This window comes from Bombina bombina, chromosome 6 (assembly GCF_027579735.1).
Source record: "Bombina bombina isolate aBomBom1 chromosome 6, aBomBom1.pri, whole genome shotgun sequence".
Classification (NCBI taxonomy): Eukaryota; Metazoa; Chordata; class Amphibia; order Anura; family Bombinatoridae; genus Bombina; species Bombina bombina.
In genome coordinates, this window is record NC_069504.1 from 591,778,760 (window position 1) to 591,795,726 (window position 16,967).

Genomic DNA, 16,967 nt, shown 5'->3' on the forward strand with positions numbered 1-16,967 from the left:
ATTTAAAAAAAAGGGTTTTGTTATGAAAGGAATGGTATTAATAAATATGTAATTATAGATATTTGTAAATTCATAAGATATACTATGAAACACATGTGTTACAATGAAATCGGATAGTATACACTTTGTTGCATCAATAAAAAATATATAAAGTTGTTGTTATTTCAAAAAACCCTGGGAGAGTCAATATATATATCAAAATATATACCATTTTTTGTGACAATGTTTGGAATAAATTATTGTCTCCAATAAAAAAATGAAGAAACAATAGTTTGTGTAATGAACCCAGTAACTTAGATACCAGCAAATAAGTGTAACAACTGTCTAAGATATTGGCCTCTAGTTATTAAGCTCCGTACTTACCTGCATTCGCCGGCCCCAATACGCCTGCCTAAGTTCACCTAACCTCGCTGCCGCGGACCTGAATACGCTCGCCAAATTTATCAATAAAGCTGTCAAAAAGCCGTGCACCAAGTACGGAGCGATGAGCAGCGGACTGTGTTATTTATCAGTCATCGATCTCGCTGCTCTTCGGCTTTTTCCCAGCTATATTGCTACCCTGTCACTAAGCACTCACACTATACTATACTGTTTTACCCCCTATACTGCCGCTTCCGGAGCCCCCCGCAACTAAATAAAGTTCTTAACCCCTAAACCGCCGCTCCTGGACCCAGCCGCAACTATAATAAATATATTAACCCCTAAACCGCCACTCTCGGACCCCGCCGCCACCTACATTATACCTATTAACCCCTAATCTGCCGCTGCCACCTACATAAAGTTATTAACCCTATCCTGCCCCCCCTATACCGCAGCCACCTATATTACAGTTATTAACTCCTATCCTGCGGATCCAAGACCCCGCCGCAACTAAATAAATTGTTTAACCCCTAAACCGCCACATCCGGAGCCCACCGCCACCTACATTACATTTATTAACCCCTATCCTGACCCCCACTACACTTCCGCCACCTACATTAAACTCATTAACCCCTAAACCGCCACTCCCGGACCCCCCCGCAACTAAATTAAATGTTTAACCCCTAAACCGCCGCTCCCTGACCCCGCCGCCACCTATATTAAACGTATTAACCCCTATCCTGCCCCCCTATACCGCCGCCACCTATATTAAACTTATTAACCCCTAAACCTAAGTCTAACACTAACACCCCCTAACTTTAATATTATTTTAATAAATCTAAATAAAACTTACTATTATTAACTAAATTATTCCTATTTAAAACTAAATACTTACCTGTAAAATAAATCCTAAGATAGCTACAATATAATTAATAATTACATTGTAGCTAGCTTAGGGTTTATTTTTATTTTACAGGCAACTTTGTATTTATTTTAACTAGGTACAATAGTTATTAAATAGTTATTAACTATTTAATAACTACCTAGCTAAAATAATTACAAAATTACCTGTAAAATAAAACCTAACCTAAATTACAATTACACCTAACACTACACTACCATTAAATTAATTAAATAAATTAACTACAATTACCTAAAATTAAATACAATTAAATAAACTAAACTATAGTACAACCCCCCCCCACTAAATTACAGAAAATAAAAAAAAAATTACAACAAGTTTAAACTAATTACACCTAATCTAAGCCCCCTAATAAAATAAAAAAGCCCCCGAAAAAAAAATTAAATGCCCTACCCTATACTAAATTACAAAGTAATCAGCTCTTATACCAAAAAAAGGGCTTTTTGTGGGACATTGCCCCAAAGTAATCAGCTCTTTTACCTGTAAAAAAAAAATGCAACCCCCCCAACATTAAAACCCACCACCCACATACCCCTACTCTAACCCACCCAAACCCCCCTTAAAAAAACCTAACACTAACCCCCTGAAGATCACTCTACCTTGAGCCGTCTTCACCCAGCCTGGCCGAACTCTTCATCCAAGCGGGGCAGAAGAGGTCCTCCGTCCGGTAGAAGTCTTCATCCAAGCGGCGTCTTCTATCTTCAATCATCCAGAGTGGAGCGGAGCCATCTTCCATCCAGCCGACATGGAGCCATCGTCTTCCAATGACGTCCTAACACCAAATGAAGGTACCTTTAAGGGACGTCATCCAAGATGGCGTCCCTCGAATTCCGATTGGGTGATAGGATTCTATCAGCCAATCGGAATTAAGGTAGGAAAAATTTGATTGGCGGATTCAATCAGGCAATCCGATTGGCTGATCCAATCAGCCAATCGGATTGACCTCGCATTCTATTGGCTGTTCCGATCAGCGAATAGAATGCAAGGTCAATCCGATTGGCTGATTGAATCAGCCATTCGGATTTTTCCTACCTTAATTCCGATTGGCTGATAGAATCCTATCAGCCAATCAGAATTTGTGGGACGCCATCTTGGATGACGTCCCTTAAAGGTCATTCGGTGTTAGGACGTTGTTGGAAGAAGATGGCTCCGCGTTGGCTGGATGGAAGATGGCTCTGCTCCGCTCCGGATGATTGAAGATAGAAGATGCTGTTTCGATGAAGACTTCTACCGGATGGCGGACCTCTTCTGCCCTGCTTGGATGAAGAGTTCGGCCTGGCTGGGTGAAGACGGCTCAAGGTAGGGTGACCTTCAGGGGGTTAGTGTTAGGTTTTTTTAAGGGGGGTTTGGGTGGGTTAGAGTAGAGGTATGTGGGTGGTGGGTTTTAATGTTGGGGGGTTGTATTTTTTTTTACAGGTAAAAGAGCTGATTACTTTGGGGCAATGCCCTGCAAAAAACCCTTTTAAGGGCTGGTAAAAGAGCTGATTACTTTGTAATTTAGTATAGGGTAGAGCATTTTTTTTTGGGGGGGGCTTTTTTATTTTATTAGGGGGCTTAGATTAGGTGTAATTAGTTTAAACTTATTGTATTTTTTATTTTCTCTAATTTAGTGGGGGGGGGCTTGTACTATAGTTTAGTTTATTTAATTGTATTTAATTTTAGGTAATTGTAGTTAATTTATTTAATTAATTTAATGAAAGTGTAGTGATAGGTGTAATTGTAACTTAGGTTAGGATTTATTTTACAGGTAATTTTGTATTTATTTTAGCTAGGTAGCTATTAAATAGTTATTAACTATTTAATAACTATTCTACCTAGTTAAAATAATACAAAGTTGCGTTTAAAATAAAAATAAATCCTAAAATAGCTACAATGTAGATATTAGTTATATTGTAGCTATATGTAGCTATCTTAGGGTTTATTTTACAGGTAAGTATTTAGTTTTAAATAGGATTAATTAATTTAATTATAGTGTAGTGTTAGGTGTAATTGTAACTTAGGTTAGGATTTATTTATTTATTTTACAGGTAATTTTGTATTTATTTTAGCTAGGTAGTTATTAAATAGTTAATAACTATTTAATAACTATTTTACCTATTTAAAATAAATACGAACTTGCCTGTAAAATAAAAATAAATCCTAAAATAGCTACAATATAATTATTAATTATATTGTAGCTATCTTAGGGTTTATTTTACAGGAAAGTATTTAGTTTTAAATAGGAATAATTTAGTTAATAATTGTAATATGTATTTAGATTTATTAAAATAATATTTAAGTTAGGGGGGTGTTAGTGTTAGACTTAGGTTTAGGGGTTAATAAGTTTAATATAGGTGGCGGCGGGGTCCGGAAGTGGCGGTTTAGGGGTTAAACAATTTATTTAGTTGTGGCGGGGTCCGGGATCCACAGGATAGGGGTTAATAACTTTATGTAGGTGGCGGCGGTATAAGGGGCAGCAGATTAGGGGTTAATAGGTATATTGTAGGTGGCAGCGGTGTAGGGGGTGACAGATTAGGGGTTAATAAGTATAATGTAGGTGGCGGCGGGGTCCGGGAGCGGTGGTTTAGGGGTTGATAAGTATAATGTAGGTGGTGCCGGTGTAGGGGGGCAGATTAGGGGTGTTTAGACTCGGGGTATATGTTAGGGTGTTAGGTGCAGACATCTCCCATAGCAATCAATGGTATATCGGGCAGCAGCGAACATGAGCTCTCGCTGCTGTCAGACTCCCATTGATTCCTATGGGATCCGCCGCCTCCAGGGTGGCGGATTGAAAACCAGGTATGCTGGGCCGGAAAAGTGGTGAGCATACCTGCTAGTTCTTTGATAACTAGCAAAAGTAGTCAGATTGTGCCGAACTTGTGTTCGGAACATCTGGAGTGACGTAAGAATCGATCTGTGTCGGACTGAGTCCGGCGGATCGTAGCTTACGTCACTAGATTCTACTTTTGCCGGGATGTAGGGCTTGATAACTACAGCAAATCAGCCTTGTCACAAATACGCTGCGGAATTCCAGCGTATTTGTGGTTGACGGCTTGATAACTACAGGGAGTGCAGAATTATTAGGCAAATTAGTATTTTGACCACATCATCCTCTTTATGCATGTTGTCTTACTCCAAGCTGTATAGGCTTGAAAGCCTACTAACAATTAAGCATATTAGGTGATGTGCATCTCTGTAATGAGAAGGGGTGTGGTCTAATGACATCAACACCCTATATCAGGTGTGCATAATTATTAGGCAACTTCCTTTCCTTTGGCAAAATGGGTCAAAAGAAGGACTTGACAGGCTCAGAAAAGTAAAAAATAGTGAGATATCTTGCAGAGGGATGCAGCACTCATAAAATTGCAAAGCTTCTGAAGCGTGATCATCGAACAATCAAGCGTTTCATTCAAAATAGTCAACAGGGTCGCAAGAAGCATGTGGAAAAACCAAGTCGCAAAATAACTGCCCATGAACTGAGAAAAGTCAAGCGTGCAGCTGCCAAGATGCCACTTGCCACCATTTTGGCCATATTTCAGAGCTGCAACATCACTGGAGTGCCCAAAAGCACAAGGTGTGCAATACTCAGAGACATGGCCAAGGTAAGAAAGGCTGAAAGACGACCACCACTGAACAAGACACACAAGCTGAAACGTCAAGACTGGGCCAAGAAATATCTCAAGACTGATTTTTCTAAGGTTTTATGGACTGATGAAATGAGAGTGAGTCTTGATGGGCCAGATGGATGGGCCCGTGGCTGGATTGGTAAAGGGCAGAGAGCTCCAGTCCGACTCAGACGCCAGCAAGGTGGAGGTGGAGTACTGGTTTGGGCTGGTATCATCAAAGATGAGCTTGTGGGGCCTTTTCGGGTTGAGGATGGAGTCAAGCTCAACTCCCAGTCCTACTGCCAGTTTCTGGAAGACACCTTCTTCAAGCAGTGCTACAGGAAGAAGTCTGCATCCTTCAAGAAAAACATGATTTTCATGCAGGACAATGCTCCATCACACGCGTCCAAGTACTCCACAGCGTGGCTGGCAAGAAAGGGTATAAAAGAAGAAAATCTAATGACATGGCCTCTTTGTTCACCTGATCTGAACCCCATTGAGAACCTGTGGTCCATCATCAAATGTGAGATTTACAAGGAGGGAAAACAGTACACCTCTCTGAACAGTGTCTGGGAGGCTGTGGTTGCTGCTGCACGCAATGTTGATGGTGAACAGATCAAAACACTGACAGAATCCATGGATGGCAGGCTTTTGAGTGTCCTTGCAAAGAAAGGTGGCTATATTGGTCACTGATTTGTTTTTGTTTTGTTTTTGAATGTCAGAAATGTATATTTGTGAATGTTGAGATGTTATATTGGTTTCACTGGTAAAAATAAATAATTGAAATGGGTATATATTTGTTTTTTGTTAAGTTGCCTAATAATTATGCACAGTAATAGTCACCTGCACACACAGATATCCCCCTAAAATAGCTATAACTAAAAACAAACTAAAAACTACTTCCAAAACTATTCATCTTTGATATTAATGTTTTTTTTGGGTTCATTGAGAACATGCTTGTTGTTCAATAATAAAATTAATCCTCAAAAATACAACTTGCCTAATAATTCTGCACTCCCTGTAGAGGCCATTGTGTGTAGAACAATATATGTGGTGTCAAGATGAACAAAAAAAGGACAACAGTAGAAATTCCTGATCAACATCATATATATGAATAAATAAATATTCTAAATAAAATTAATTCTTTGAAAAACTTTTTCTGCATGAGTTAGTGGGAGCTAGCTGAGTTAGCCCAAAAATTAGTGTGTTATACTCAAAAAAATATTTCTTTTTGACTAATGTCAAAAGACATAGAAGACATATAATTGTGACCTAAATGCAATTGACAAAAAAATTTTAAATGAAAAATCTTTTTCAAAGATTTTTGGTATGCAAATAACAAAATTTCCATCTAAACAATGAGATGAATAGTTAAATAAACTGATGTGCCCAGCTGTATATAAATCAACAGCTGAGACTCTTTGGACAATCTATATATGATCTTTTAAAAAATGTAAAAAAAATTTTTTACAAAATATATTTTTTTATTTTTTTTTATAATTAGTGGGAGCTAGCTAAAACATGGCCCAAAATATTAATATTTGAGAATAACATTTTTTTTAATAATAACCTAAAATGCGAAGAGATCAGATAATTGTATGAGAGATAACTGTATATAAAAATGTATTTTGATGAAATCAAATATATATAAAAAAATATAAAAAATATATATATAGACTATTAAACCTAACTAAGTGGGAATAAATGGCTTGGTTTATAAAATAAATTGAGAATAGTTTGTTTTAAAATGAATAATTATGCTCAAATGTTAGTGGGAGCTAGCTGAAAAAAGTAAATGTTTGAACAAATTTTTTTTTAATTTTTTTATTTAACCCATGTTGATATACGCATAAAAAACATGGAATAAAATAAAAAATTTAAATGACATGAAATTGCTGAAAACCATATTAAATATAAAAGAGGTATGTATATGAAAATCTTGGCCAAAAAAGGTGCACCTTCCAACAAATTCAGCCCTTCTCTTCACTCACATTTTCTTCATTTGAAGCACACATGATTCGGTTATTCTCTCCCCTCTCTATACGTGTTGCAGTCATATACCGCCCCCCTGGCTCCCCAACTCAATTTTTAGATCACTTTGCTGCCTGGCTTCCTTATTTCCTTTCCTCTGACACCCCTGCCCTCATTCTTGGCAACTTCAACATCCCCCTTAACAATCCCACTGCCTCATCTGCTAAACAACTTCTGCAACTCACTTCCTCTTTCGGTCTGTCACAATGGACTGATTCTCCCACTCACAAAGACGGTCACTCCCTTGACCTGATCTTTAGCTATCGATGCACTCTCTCAAACTTCTCAAACTCCCCTTTTCCTCTTTCTGACTACCATCTCCTTACCTGCAACATATCTTCCCTTCCTACAACTCTCCCACCTTCTACTCCTCACACCAAACTTCACAGAAGCATTAGGTCTTTAGATCAGCAACAACTTGCTAATTCCCTTCAACCGCTCCTCTCATCCTTCTCCTCCTTTTCCTGCCCTGAACAATCTATCTGCCACTATAATTCCACCCTTATATCCGTCCTTGACAATCTCGCCCCTCTTACCACTGCTAGGAAATTACAAACTCATCCCCAGCCCTGGCATACTCCTCTGACACGGTACCTACGCAGATGTTCCCGTACTGCTGAATGACATTGGAGAAAATCACGGAGTTCAGCTGATTTTCTTCATTACAAATTCATCTTGAACTCCTACTACTCTGCCCTTAATCTCCACAAGCAACACTACTTCTCTACTCTTATCTATAATCTTTCTTCAAACCCAAAACGTCTGTTCTCCACTTTCAATACTCTCCTCCGCCCTCCCCCACTTCCTAATACAACTTCTCTGTCAGCTCAAGACTTTGCCAGTCACTTCATTAACATAATTGATTCCATCAGACATGAAATCAGCTCTCAACACAATTCCATTCTCTCCCCCCCTCAAATACTCTCACTCAACCACAACCCTCATAACCTGAAACTTAGTTCATTCTCCCCTGTTACTGAGGACGAAGTTTCAGCACTTATACTGCGCTCTCGCCTCACTACCTGTCCCCTTGACCCTATCCCCTCACAGCTGCTCCCCTCTCTCTCTGCTACCCTTACCCCTATACTAACACACATTTTCAACCTCTCCCTCAGCACTGGTACATTTCCCTCATCAATGAAACATGCACTGGTCACACCTATCCTCAAAAAACCTTCCCTTGATCCTACCTCCCCATCCAACTACCGCCCAATTTCCCTCCTCCCTCTTGCTTCAAAGCTTCTCGAAAAACTAGTATATGCACGCCTATCCCATTTCCTTACGTTAAACTCCCTTCTTGACCCGCTGCAATCTGGATTTCGTCCCTATCACTCCACAGAGACAGCTACTTACAGCTAAATCAAAAGGCCACTTCTCTCTGCTTATCCTCCTTGATCTGTCCACAGCCTTTGACACTGTCGACCACCCTCTTTTGCTCCAAACCCTCCAATCCTTCGGCATCTGTGACACAGCCCTTTCGTGGCTCTCTTCGTGGCTCTCTTCCTACCTGTCAAACCGTACCTTCAGTGTAGCCTTCTCTGGGGCCTCCTCTGCCCCGTCACCACTTTCTGTTGGAGTACCGCAAGGCTCTGTCCTCGGTCCCCTTCTCTTCTCAATCTATACGTCATCACTAGGTTTCCTTATTAAGTCCCACGGTTTCCAATATCATTTGTATGCCGATGACACCCAAATCTACTTCTCTGCACCAGAACTATCTCCTTCCTTGCTAACCCGTGTCACTAACTGTCTTTCTCACATCTCTTCCTGGATGTCCTCTCACTACCTCAAGCTAAATCTCTCCAAAACTGAGCTCCTCATTTTCCCCCCTTCTTTCAAAATCTCCACCCCCAATATCTCTAAAACTGTCGACAACTCCATCATTACCCCTACCCCGCATGCCCGATGTCTCGGGGTCACGTTTGACTCAGATCTTTCCTTCACTCCTCACATTCAGTCCTTGGCTACAGCCTGCCGCTTCCACCTTAAAAACATCTCTAAAATTAGACACTTCCTTACACAAGACACAACTAAGATTTTAATCCACTCTCTCATTCTTTCCCGCCTTGATTACTGCAACTCTGTCCTCTCTGGTCTCCCCACCTGCCGCCTAGCTCCTTTACAATCCATAATGAATGCCTCTGCCAGACTCATCTTCCTTACACGTCGCTCTTCATCTGCTGCGCCTCTCTGCCAATCCCTTCACTGGCTTCCTCTTGCCTCTAGGATCAAACACAAAACTCTCACTCTTACATACAATGCCCTCAACTGCACTGCTCCCCCCTACATCTCAGACCTTGTCTCCAGATACTCTCCCTCCCGTCCCCTTCGCTCTGCTCATGACCTCCTACCTTCCTCCTCTCTTGTCACCTCATCACACTCCCGTTTACAGGACTTCTCCAGACTGGCTCCCATCTTGTGGAACTCTCTGCCTCGCTCCACAAGACTCTCTTCTAGTTTTAAAAGCTTCAAGTGCTCCCTAAAGACTTTACTGTTCAGGGATGCATGCAACCTACGCTGACCTTTCCTATTACCAGTTCCTCTCCTCCACTGCAATCCCCTGAACCCTCTTAGCATGTAAGCCTAAGAGTCCAGCTGTTTGTAGATCACCTTCTTAAGAGCTGAGTACAACAGTGCAACTCTTGGCAGGGCCCTCTACCCTATAATTGTTTTGTTAGACTCCCCCTTTGTTTATAGCGCTGCGGAATCTGTTGGCGCTCTACAAATAACCGATAATAATAATAAAAAAACATCTGTGTTTTCGTCTAAACAGAAGGTATGAATTAATGAACCTAAAAGTGTGTAGATGATAATGATGTACATGGTGATCGGACTGTTAGATAGTGAATATGAAGGTGGTGTGGATAAGTGAAAAAATGTTAATGCAGAAGAAATAGTGAGGAATAAGTGGGAGTAATGTTAATGTTAGAAGAAAGTGAATCAGAAAGAGTGTATTCAATTGAACGCTGCTAGATTTACATTAGAATTTAAAACAAGAGGGAACAAGGTCTGCAATTTATGAATCCAAAAGGTTTCTCTCTGACGAAGTCTGACTAATCGATTATAGTCAGAAGATTTAGATATATGAACTATGGGCATACATTTATATATATAAGGATTATTAGAATGATGGGTATTGCAATGATTAGGAATGCTATGTTTAATTTTTTTGTTTTTACAATTTCTGAAATGTTCACCCCATCTAGTTCTCATAGCTCCACATATTGCTGGCCACATAGACAATCTATAAGATATACTAAACAACTGGAGTCACAGTTGAAAATTTGTGTGATTTTGAAAGTTTCCCCTGACTTATTGGACTTGAAGCTTTTTGCTCCTACTTTAATGTATTTGCAAGCATTGCAACCTCTTTTGTTGCATTTGTAGATACCCCTCAAACCAAATAGGTTTTTCTTGGAGATGTTACCTGAGTTGCATGACTTATTGAAATTAGTGTGTTTAACCCTTTTACTGGGTGCCAATATATTCCGAAGGGTAGGTGCTCTTTTATATACTGTCATCGGTCGATTGTTTACAATACTCTTCAAGATGGGATCTCTTTGAATAATGTGCCAATGTTTGTTGATAATGTCATCTATTTTTTTGTGATTTATAGTATATTGGGTAATAAACATGGTTTCATCACTAGGGTTAGATTTAATACGTTTAATCAGCCAATCAGATTGAGCTTGCATTCTATTGGCTGTTCCGATCAGCCAATAGAATGTGAGCTCAATCTGATTGGCAGATTGAGCATGAAATTTTAAGCAACTTTCTAATTTACTCCTATTATCAAATTTTCTTCATTCTATTGGTATCTTTATTTGAAATGCGCAAATGTAAGTTTAGATGCCGGCCCATTTTTGGTGAACAACCTGGGTTGTCCTTGCTGATTGGTGGATAAATTCATCCACCAATAAAAAAGTGCTGTCCAGAGTACTGAAACCAAAAAAAGCTTATATGCCTTCTTTTTCAAATAAAGATAGAAAGAGAATGAAGAAAAATTGATAATAGGAGCAAATTAGAAAGTTGCTTAAAATTGCATTCTCTTTCTGAATTACAAAAGAAAAAAATTGGGTTCAGTGTCCCTTTAATAGCAAGATCACATATGAATGGGTTAAAAAAGGTCCATAGTTTATTAGATTTGTACCCACCACTGCCATCCCACTTAGAAGAATGTTTTTTTTAAGTGGTGATGTATTCACCACTCATCCAATGTTAGTGTGAGCTATACAGCAATAATCAGCAGGTATTATTAATCTTCTGTGTCAGTTGCCAGATTTAATTACCTTCAAATGTAGAAAGTGTGTGGCTATCCTGTTCTATGCCTGATCCAATATCTTTTATTTTAAATAAAGATTTCAATTTACTTCTATTATCAAATTTGCTTCATTCCCATGGTATTCTGTTTTGTAGGCATCTGGAACACTACATGGTAGGCATCTGGAGAACTATAGGTACATGGTAGGAAATAGTGCTACCATCTAGCTCTCTTGCAAAGAGAGAACATTCTTGCAAAAATGCTGCTATGTAGTGCTCCAGAAATGGGCAGCTCCTAAGCATATGTCCCTACCCTACCCAATATTCAACATTGTAGAGATCGAGTGTCTGCAACTCTCCAATTAGAGAAGTACCATTATATTCAAAATAAAAAATGGATGATTATTTAGCAATATTTTTTATATGGGAGGAATATATAGAACAACACCACAGAAAATGTCGATAAGCAGGATGGTACACTCAATACATTTCATTATTTTATGTACACAGTCTACTTGGGAATTCATTCTTAAAGTATATATTCAACCACGTTTGAATGATATACTAACTGTTTATGTAATGTTTCTATACTGCTAAGTTTCTATATTATAGAAAAAATGTTAACTCATTGTTATAAGTAAACTTATGTCAACTGCAGAACTCAATAAAGCTTTGTTTAAAAAAAATGATACTAAGAGAACAAAGAAAAAATGATAATAGATTTAAATAAGTAAGTTGTTTAAAATGTGCATGCTTTATCTGAATCATGAAATAATTTTTTTTTTTTTTTAGTTAACTACACCAATTTGAAACAATTTTACTGGGCTATTTCAAGCCAATAGGAACCATCTTTTGAGCAAATTGTCTCATGTCTTTGCTCCGGATGAAGATAGAAGATGATGGAGCCGACTGGAAGAAGACCTTTTCCTCTTGACTATAGGTACAGGTGAGTACCTATTTGGGGCTGAGGCAGGGGCCTATTTAACAAAGGTCTGTCGGACCTGATCCGACAGTGTGGATCAGGTCCGACAGACCTCGCTGAATGCGGAGACCAATACGCTCTCTGTATTCAGCATTGCACCAGCAGCTCCTGAAGGCTCGCCAGAAACGCGGGGCTTCAAGCTCTGTACGGAGCGTGATAGATATGCCCCTTAGTGTTAGGATTTTTTTTTTTTAAGATTAGGGATTTAATGGGCTGGAAAAGAGCTGATTGCCCTTTTAAGGGCAATTCACATACAAATGCCCCTTTAGGGGCAATGAGTACTTTAGTTTTTTTTAGTGTTATTTTTTTTATTTTGGGTGGTTTGGTGGATGGGGGGTTTTACTGTTAGGGGGGATGTTTAGTAATGTTAAAATGTAAAAGAGCTGTTTAACTTAGGGCAATGCCCTACTAAAGGCCCTTTAAATGGCTATTGGTAGTTTAGTTTAGGGGGTGTTTTTATTTTGAGGGGTTAATATTTTAATTATGTTATTTGCGGATTAGGGATTAATTACTTTATTATTTTGCTATGTGGGGGTTTGCAGTATAGGTGTTTGTAAATACTTTGTGCGGGAGGTTAGTTTTTTTGTTATACTTCGTGCGGACGGGTAGTTTTTTTTTGTTATACTTCGTGGGGGCGGTTACGTGTTTTTTTTATATTTTGTGCAGGCGGTTGCGTGTTTTTTTTTTTTAAAGGCTTCGGTTTGCCTACGCTGCATCCAGGTGGATTCCGAAAATGTCAGAGTGGTGAAAGAATCCTTCACCACCCTGCCATTTTCAGAATCCACCGGGATGCAGCTTTGCTGCATCCAGATTGATTCTTTTGGCTGCCTCATGCAGCCCCTATTCCTTTGAGGATGCGTGCGCAACTGGCGACACCGACGGATGCGTTACAAACACGATTATAGTATAGATTATAAGAGCGTAGAAAAGGGAATTCTGATGGATTGAAAAATGAATCCATGATACCTCAGAAATACTAATTTGATATTATGCCCCCCCCAATGATAAAAATCCTTGTACAAAACATTTTATGCCAGTTTAGATATTTTTTTGCTTTTTCTAAATAAAGTCAAACTACTGGAAAAATAGCCATTTGAAAGACAAAAAGAAAGAAAACAAACACATGAAAAAAGATTTAAAAACAAAGCATATCTGAGGGTCTTCAAGGTAATTTTTGCAAAGGATTTCACACACTTTTTCAGAAACAAGATACAAAGCCAAAGAGAAATTAAAATTATCTAATATATTCATTATCAATAATACCGCCTAGCAAATCTGAATTCATGTTTTTAACTTAACCAATCAGTTCAGTCTATGATTGCATAAATTTATAAATTTTAAATATTTTTAAAAATGTTATATTTATAATATTTTAATATCTAAAAACCTAATTACAGGCTGTTTATTTACAAACAGCTAGATTACGAGTTTGGCGTTATGAGTGAAAAAGCATTGTTATGGCTCATAACAATGCTTTTTCACTAACGCTGCTATTACAAGTCTTGTCAGAATAGCTGTACCGCACACTTATTTGGCCGTCACGCAACGTCAGTACCGCACTTTAAGAAAAGTCCATTTTCAATGGGACTTCCATAGCGCCGGTATTACAAGTTTTGCTGTGAGGCCAAAAAGTGAGCGGTACAGCCTAAAATGACAAGATCCGTACTAAAGTCAGTAGTTATGAGTTTTATGCTACAAAGCTGTACCATAAAACTCATAACTAAAGTGTTTAAAAGTACAATAACACCCATAAACTACCTATTAACCCCTAAACCGAGGCCCTCCGCCATATACCATACCATAAGGTATGGTATATGCCTTTAAGGTCAAAGAAGTTGACCTTAAAGGCATATACCATACCTTATGGCTACCAACGGTTTTGTTTAAATCAAGGTTCCCTAACATAAAATCAGCACAGCTTGCAACATTTGTAACTATAAGCCCAACAAACATTGTAACCATTATTCTTGTATGAGATTGAACTACTAGTATATGTATACGGTGTGTTTTTGAGATTATCTAACAGAGCTACATTTTAGCACACAAATATATATATCTCATTACTCATCATTTACAATAGTGTGGTGCTTTCCAGTAAAGGCTAACAAACGTATCAGACACACTACGCCGTAACTGCTGATAACAAATTTGTTTACCCCCAAGGGTCAATTATTTGTATAAACACATATATTATATATATATCTCTTGTGAGTAACAAATTAGCATTGAATGGGTGCATTCCAGATTATTTTATTTTATTTTATGAGTTCCAGCAAGTTTTAACTGTATGTGTGTGTGTGCGTGAGTACTAGTCCTGCTGGACTATTATATTTTTTCTCCCAATAAAGTTATTTAGTGTAAATGGGTATGTCTGTGATATTTTATAAAACCTGAATCTTTTGCCACTAATTCGAGAATATTCCAACAGTGGGTTCCAAGTATTAAGCTAGTCCAGTAACCAGCAGTCTTTTCTTTGTGCTGCAAATCTCCTTGCATCTCTTTGTACATTTTGATGTATATTACTGCTTTAGGTTCTGGAATTTAAGGGTTATAAGTAATAATAAATAATTTTGATTTATCCATTTTGATTAACAAACCCACTCAATCTTCCCTCACCTTTTCCTTTGTAGACTTCATTCTTCATTGACCATCGGAAGAAGAGGATGCTCCGCGCCGGATGTCTTGAAGATGGACTGGCTCCGCGCCGGATGGATGAAGATAGAAGATGCCGGATGGATGAAGATAGAAGATGCCGGATGGATGAGAATTTCTGCCCGCTTGGATGAAGACTTCTGCCGGCTTCGATGAGGACTTCTGCCCGCTTGGATGAAGACTTCTGCTGCCTGGATGAGGATGGATGTCCGGTCTTCGAAAACTGTAAGTGGATCATCGGGGGTTAGTGTTTTTTTAAAGGTTTATTGGGTGGGTTTTATTTTTAGCTTAGGGTTTGGGCAGTAAAATAACTAAATGCCCTTTTAAGGGCAATGCCCATCCAAATGCCGTTTTCAGGGCAATGGTTAGCTTAGGTTTATTTAGATAGGTTTTTATTTGGGGGGTTTGGTTGTATGGGTGGTGGATTTTACTGTTGGGGGTTGTTTGTATTTTTTTTACAGGTAAAAGAGTTGATTTCTTTGGGGCCATGCCCCACAAAAGGCCCTTTTAAGGGCCATTGGCAGTTTAGTGTAGGCTAGGTTGTTTTTTTTTTTTGGGGGGGGGCTTTTTTATTTTGATGGGGCTATTAGATTAGGAGTAATTCTTTTTTATTTTTGATCATTTCTTTTTTTATTTTGTGTAATTTAGTGTTTAATTTTTTTTGTAATTTAGATAAATGTATTGTATTCATTTAATTTATTTTATTTTATTGTAATGTTAGGTTTTAGTGTAAGGCAGGTAAAGTTTTATTTTACAGGTAACTTTGTATTTATTTTAGCTAGGTAGTTAGTAAATAGTTAATAACTATTTACTAACTAATCTACCTAGTTAAAATAAATACAAACTTACCTGTGAAATAAAAATAAAGCCTAAGCTAGCTACAATATAACTATTAGTTATATTGTAGCTAGCTTAGGTTTTAGTTTACAGTTTTAAATAGGTATTATTTAGTTAATAATTGTAACTTTAATTTAGCTCTATTTTAATTATGTTAAAGTTAAGGGGTATTAGGTTTAGGGCTAGGGTTAGGTTTAGGGGTTAATAGGTTTATTATAGCGGCGGTGTGGGCGGATGGCAGATTAGAGGTTAATAGTTTTATTTAGGTGTGGGGTCAGCAGATTAGAGGTTAATAACATTATGTAGGTGGCGGCGATGTCGGGAGCGGGCAGATTAGTGGTGTTTAGACGTGGGGTTTATGTTAGGGTGTTTTAACATTATTTTTTCTTACCCCGTAGACATCAATGGGGCTGCATTACGGAGCTTTTGTTTCTGCGATTTCAGATGTTAGGCTTCTTTTTTGCCGGCTCTCCCCATTGATGTCTATGGGGAAATCGTGCACGAGCACGTCAAAGCAGCGCTTGTATTTGGGTGAGGTATGGAGCAACCATATCGCCCGCACAAGCCTACTTTTTGTAAACCTGTGATAGCAGCGCTATGAAAGGTGAATGGTGAAAATAACTTACAAGTAATTAGCGAGCAGCTATAACGCAAAACTCGTAATCTGGCTGTATATGTTCTTAAATTCTAAAAAAAGCTAAATGAAAAGTATTGCCTGGTGGATTGGAATATTGCAATTAAACTGTCCCCAAGTAAGCTTATTGGAGGAATTGATTGGATTAAATTGGAATTGTCACAAAAAAAAGTTCATCCCAGAGGGCCAGCATAATATTGTAAAAGAAGTATTACAATAGACACGGAATTAACCCTTTTGACAGATAGATTTTTTTTTTTTAAAAAGATACACTTTTTAATAGCAAAGATTAGCTATATGGAATTTTATTAGCTAAAGTTTACCATCCCTTTAACTTGGGTACATGCATTGCACAGCCCTAGAAATATTTAAAAGAGCAAGGAACATCAGCACTTTTCTTAGCAAACATACTTTAATCCATCACAAACCGGTGTACAAACACAACATTTTGGTTAAATGACCTTAATCAGGGCTCATACAATGATAGGTAACAACAATAAGGGTTATGGTATAGCTAGTACCAACACAGCAATACCAATGTGGGGTGCAGAGATCCAGTCGCTAGTTGTTATTAGATATATCCTGCAGGCAAAGCTTCTAGGTATTCTCCTCATTGGAGTTGGTAGAAATAATCTAGAAAATACAATTAGACAAATCTGACTGTAGATTATAAAGTAAAAACACAATTTAATAGTAGTGACTAATGCG